The sequence below is a fragment of the Dermacentor albipictus genome, chromosome 9 (assembly GCF_038994185.2).
Source record: "Dermacentor albipictus isolate Rhodes 1998 colony chromosome 9, USDA_Dalb.pri_finalv2, whole genome shotgun sequence".
NCBI classification, from domain to species: Eukaryota; Metazoa; Arthropoda; class Arachnida; order Ixodida; family Ixodidae; genus Dermacentor; species Dermacentor albipictus.
The window spans coordinates 102,215,372-102,221,371 of NC_091829.1; the positions used below are offsets into that span (position 1 = coordinate 102,215,372).

At 51.5% G+C, this 6,000-nt stretch overlaps 1 protein-coding gene across 3 annotated transcripts in view; it reads right to left on the reverse strand.

Annotated features, from left to right (window-relative positions):
- The window catches only part of LOC139049593 (phospholipid-transporting ATPase ABCA3-like), a 333,665-nt gene extending 328,024 nt beyond the window's left edge, over positions 1 to 5,641 (reverse strand). For 2 of the 3 annotated variants that reach the window (XM_070525156.1, XM_070525154.1), the window contains exon 1: positions 5,571 to 5,641. The gene's annotated coding sequence lies outside the window, so the exon portion shown is untranslated. The remainder of the gene's footprint in view (positions 1 to 5,570) is intronic. The other variant, XM_070525155.1, reaches the window with a different exon arrangement.
- Positions 5,642 to 6,000: the final 359 nt, after the last annotated feature.

Below are 6,000 nucleotides of genomic sequence, written 5' to 3' on the forward strand. Positions count from 1 at the left end.
ATAAAAGTTAGTTTTGTCTTTCACAGTATTGTTACTGTGTTCTTCAACGTCACCCCCACGTGACATCTGGTGGAGGTACTTTTCGTTCATTTACCGGACGCCCCCGACAACCCGTGATCCAAGCCCGGACCGCAAGGAGAACACCAACGTAGTCCCAGACCATCGAGCAAGCCGCCATCTTCAGCAGCTACCCCCGGAGCACGGACTTCTGCCTGAGGAGACCTGAAAGATTGTAGCCAAGGCAACCCCAATGGCAGCCCCAGCGTCCCCCATCGTGCTGCAGCAGCCTAGGGAGCCTCCGACGTTCCGCGGTTCAACATTCGAGGACTCGGAAACCTGGCTCAAGACGTATGAAAGGGTCGCTGCATTTAACAGCTGGAACCGTGACGGCAAACTGCGACACGTCTTCGTCGCATCGAAGACGCTGCCAGGACGTGGTTCGAGAATCGAGAAGCCACCTTAACGACGTGGGACCTGTTTCGAAGCGGCTTCTTGCAAACATCTACAAGCGCGGTTCGAAAAGTGCGAGCCCAAGCTCTACTAGAAACTAGAGCGCAGCTGCCAAATGAATCGATCGCGATCTTCACGAAGGAGATGGCCCGTCTTTTCCGGCACGCCGACCCGGAAATGTCGGAGGAGAAAGAAGTCCGCTTCCTGATGCGGGGCCTCAAGCAAGAACTTTTCACCGGACTTATTCGTAACCCACCGAAGACTGTAGCTCAGTTTTCTGCAGAGGCATTGACGATCGACAAAACTCTGGAGATGCGCACCCGGCAATATAACCGCCAAGGGCTCACGCCGCAGTACGCCATCCAAGGACTGGGTTCCGATGACCTTCAAGAGACCATCAGGGCCATTGTGCGCGAAGAACTGCGCAAGGTCCTGCCTTCGTCGCAGCCTCAAGTGGCCTCGATCGCCGACATCGTGAAAGATGAGGTTCAGCGATCGCTTGGGGTTCCTGAGGTGCAACCTTAACTACCGCAGCCCCAGCCAGAAGCGATGACCTACGCCGCCGTCGCACGCCGTCAAGGCCCCCTTCCGCGACCGCGCCAGCGCCCTGTAACGCCGCAATTCCTTCGTCCGCCGCCGCCGCCAGCACGCCCACCCGTCGCCCAGCGCACCTACGCGACGACGACGGACGTTTGACTAGCCCCCGACTACCGCCCGCTCTGCTATCGCTGCGGAGAAGCCAGCCATGTGTATCGTCGATGCCCATACCGTGACTTGGGACTGATAGGGTTCACCGTCAACGCGCCGTGTCCACAGCTTGGCGAGCGCCCACGTGACATCGCCGATTACCTATCCGGCACTCAGTGCAACTCTCGACGACCGTCCCGTTCACTGTCTCCGCAGCGCCGTCCATACAATGGCCCAGCCCGGGGCCGGTCAGCGAGCCCATATCCGGAAAACTAAGAGCAGCAAACGATGGAGGTGCGGTTGCTATTCGTCGAAGTGACGAAGATCCTCCGCCGCCGACGAACACGCCGAAGAACCTATCTAGACGACATAACGACATGCCGCCGTCCCGACGAAGTGTGAAAGCAAAGAATACGACGACGAAAGACGACCTGACGACGTTACATACCAGCCACAGGTTAACACGACACATCCGTGATCCGACGCCAAGACCTAATTGTAACGCAAGAAAAAGAACCACCGACCTCGACGTGCTTCTCGACGGCCACGCAGTCACCGCCTTAGTCGACACTGGGGCCGATTACTCCGTCATGAGTGGACGCATCGCCGCCCAGTTGAAGAAGGTTAAGACTGCATGGGAAGGCCCTCAAATTCGGACCGCTGGAGGTCACCTGATTGCGGCGACTGGAATCTGCACGGTAAGAATTACCGTTCATGACCGGACTTACTCTCCCTCTTTCGTTATCCTCCAACAATGTTCACGCGACGTCATTCTCGACATGGACTTCGTAAACCAACACGGCGCAGTCATCGACCTGAATTCGAAGTCGATAACTCTGTCTGAAGATCAAGCGATACCGCCGGAGAGGTCTCGTAGCCACCACGCCTTAAGCGTGCTCGAAAGTCAAGTCAGCATCCCGCCTCGCTCCAGCATTGTCATTCCCGTCGGCACCAAAAGAACTGCCGACGTAGAAGGCGTCACCGAGGGTGACCAACGTCTATTGCTAGACCGTGAAATTTGCATCGCAAGAGGGATCGCCCGACTCCACGGAGGGAAAACGGAAGTAATGCTAACCAACTTCAGCCAAGAGTTCAAGCACATCAGCAATGGCAGGACAATCGCGTACATCGAGGAAATTATGCAAACGAGCAATGCCTTTGTCCTCTCAGATTCTGCAGCATCTACCCCGCCTACCATAGTCCCCGAACCAAACTTCGACGTAAATCCAAGTCTCCCCATGAGCAAGCAGCAAAAGCTCAGAAGTCTTCTCCGACGATAGAAGGACTGCTTGTCGACTTCATCGAAGATTCAACAAACACCAGTTGCAAAGCATCGCATAATAACCGAAGAGTGCGCTCAACTACTCCGCCAGAGCCCTTACCGAGTTTCGACGCGAGAATGTGAAGCTATTAGGCAACAAGTGTACGGAATGCTTCGCGACGACATCATCCAGCCGTCGAAAAGCCCGTGGGCATCTCCTGTTGTCCTGGGGAAGAAAAAGGACGGAACCCTACGTTGCTGCGTCGGTTATCGTCGACTGAACAAGATCACGATGAAAGACGTATACCCCCTTCCACGGATAGACGACGCATTGGATCGGCTATGCAACGCTAAATACTTCACGTCGATGGACCCCACGCCGATGGACCTCAATTCTGGCTACTGGCAAATGGAAGTCGACGAGAAAGATCGCGAAAAGACTGCCTTCATCACGCCAGACGGCCTCTACGATTTCAAGGTCATGTCATTCGGACTGTGCTCGGCGCCTGCCACGTTCCAGCACGTCATGGGAACGGTGTTACCAGGATTGAAGTGGCAGACCAGTCTTGTTTACTTGGATGACGTCTTCGTCTTCGCAGGAAATTTTGACGATCACCTTAGGCGGCTTGCGACAGTACAAGAGGCCATCAAATCATCAGGGCTCACTCTGAAGCCAGAAAAGGACCGCTTCGCTAACGAAGAGCTACGGTTCCTAGGCCACGTCATCATTAAATCCGGCGTACGCCCCGACCCGCAGAAAACAGCTGCCATTGCAAAGTTCCCGCCGCCTATCGACAAGAACGCAGTGCGTAGGTTTCTTGGCATGTGTGCCTACTACAGGCGCTTTGTCAAGGACTTTCACTCATCGCTGAGCCGCTAACGCATCTAACCAAATCCGGTGTCGAGTTCAAATGGGAAACGCCGCAGGCCGACGCATTTCAGAAACTAAAACGACGCATACAGTCACCGCCGTTACTTGCACATTTCGATGAAGACGCCGATACCGAAATCCACACTGACGCCAGTAGCCTTGGCCTCGGTGCCGTCCTAGTCCAGAGGAAAGACGGACATGAACGGATGATATCTTATGCTAGCCGGTCGCTGTCAAAAGCGGAAGGCAATTATTCTACGACTGAAAAGGAATGCCTCGCCACCATTTGGGCTACAGCAATATTCCGCCCTTACCTATATGGCAGGCCATTCAAAGTCGTCACCGACCATCACGCGTTGTGTTGGCTGGCTAACTTAAAGCACCCTTCAGGACGGCTGGCGAGGTGGAGCCTCAGACTGCAAGAATACGACGCCACGGTGATCTACAAGTCCGGATGAAAACACTCAGACGCCTACTGCCTATCACGTGCCCCCATCGATCCCCCGCCGGAAGACGACAAGGATGACGACGCTTTCCTCGGAATAATAAGCGCAGAAGACTTCAATAAATAGCAACGAGCAGACCCGGAGCTAAAAGGCCTTCTCGAGTATTTGGAAGGGAACACCGACGTAGTACCTAGGGCATTTGAGCGCGCATTGTCTTCGTTCACATTACAAAACAACCTGCTCGTAAAACGAACTTCTCACCAGTCCGCGCCAGCTACCTTCTTGTTGTTCCGTCAGCGCTGCGTCGAGAAGTACTGTACGCTGTACAGTGTTCGGGTTCTCCCGAACACTGTCGACGATACAGGAAATGTATTACTGGCCGTTGTCAAACCGCCGACGTCGCACGTTACGTCAAGACATGCCGAGACTGTCAGTGACGCAAGGCACCACCGACAAGGCCAGCAGGATTACTACAACCTATCAAACCTCCTTGCCAACCATTTCAGCAGATCGGGATGGATTTGTTGGGTCTGTTTCCGGCGTCAACATCCGGAAATAAGTGGATCGTCGTGGTGTGTTTCCGGTGTCAACATCCGGAAATAAGTGGATTGTCGTGGCGACGGACTATCTCACCCGCTTCGCTGAAACTAAAGCTCTACCGAAAGGCAGCTTGTGTAAACTCATTGCATGTATGCCTGACGCGAATAATGTAGAACTTTGTGGAAGACACGTGGGTCCCAACGGTTACTCTGGAACATTCGACGACTAATCTATAAAAGCCGACACGCTTGACCCGCCGATCAGATTTTCGACGATCGCCGACCGTGTTCGCCGCTATCGTTGTGCTATAAGTGTATCCTGTTTTTGTGGGTACAGGTTCGCCCAATAAAAGTTGGTTTTGTATTTCACAGCATTGCTACTGTGTTCTTTAACGTCACCACCACGTGACAATATGTAATCATGAGTATGCTCATAAGCCCGGACATCAACATAATGCGCGCATGAATATGCCTCATCTATATCAGTCCTCTAACGAACATTCAATACACTCTGTGTTAATTACACTGAAGAGTGACTGATGCACATATCTTTTGCTTAGCAGATATGGTACGCTTCTACTATTTCCCTTATGAGTTGAGTAGTACCACGGTGAATGATAGCCCCTTCGCTCCAAACTGGGTTCGCAGCTACATCTTCTACAGTGCGGTAAGATAGGATGTCGCACTGCTCCATGTGCGACATCCTAGCATTCTTTCTGGCCCTTTCTCGCTCTTTCATGCGTTCTCACGCTGTTCCTAAGATGATTTAGCAAACATAAGAAATAAAGTATTTTCTAAGAAACAACAAATAAAGGTATAATAATATTTCGAGGTGTTTCCGTTACGTCAACAATACAGAGCCGTTAAATAAGATTATCGCGACAGCACGTAATGCGCACGCATGCGCAACATTAGGAAAAGCAATATCACTATTGCCTTGCACGTAATCCGACATGAATGAAGAATGCGTGCTGCTGGTAGGGTTAGCTTCGAGGTGCACGAGAGACAATGTGAAAATTTTGAAATATCATACTACAAAATCGAGTCAGCACATGTATGCGCTAAATGCCATCAGAAGCTAGCAATGTTACGCATAATCTAATTGTTATGCGCTACAGCAACTGAAGGTGGCCAAGTAGGGAAGCTACACAGAGATACGCCAATGCGCCTTACTCTACGGTAATCTTTGGACTATGGCTTCAGCATGTCAATGGGAACGTTACACGCTGTGGAGGCCTCGAAATCTGTGGAGGCCTCGCTTATCAACTTAGACAGAAACCCCTCAGGCTAAATAAATTCGGAATGCGCCAACTTACCACTCTTTTCCGACTACAGGGTGACGAAGCAGCTTGCTTGCTTGCTTGTTTGCCTCTTCCTCACTTGTGGCACTCACCCACTACGGGGGACTGGCCAAGAAGACGATGGTGAAATGTTAAAGGGAAGGGGGAGCGAGAAGAACCTAAATGAAAAAGTAAATTGGGGTGATTTATAAAGTTTATGATAATTAGGAAATAAATTTACCTGACAGATACAGAAATAAAAATAAGTGTAATTACATGTACACAGCACTCTTTTTGGTGGAATTAGAGTAACTGGCAATACACAAGGAGCGATTTATAGAGCTGTCCAATTATTGATTTCGCGAATTAACCTGGCGGCCCTCTTTTGTCACAAAGATAGTCGCAAATGGTCACGGAGATGTTCCTGAGGCTATAGCCCAATAAAAGAGCCTCGGAGTAGAGAATG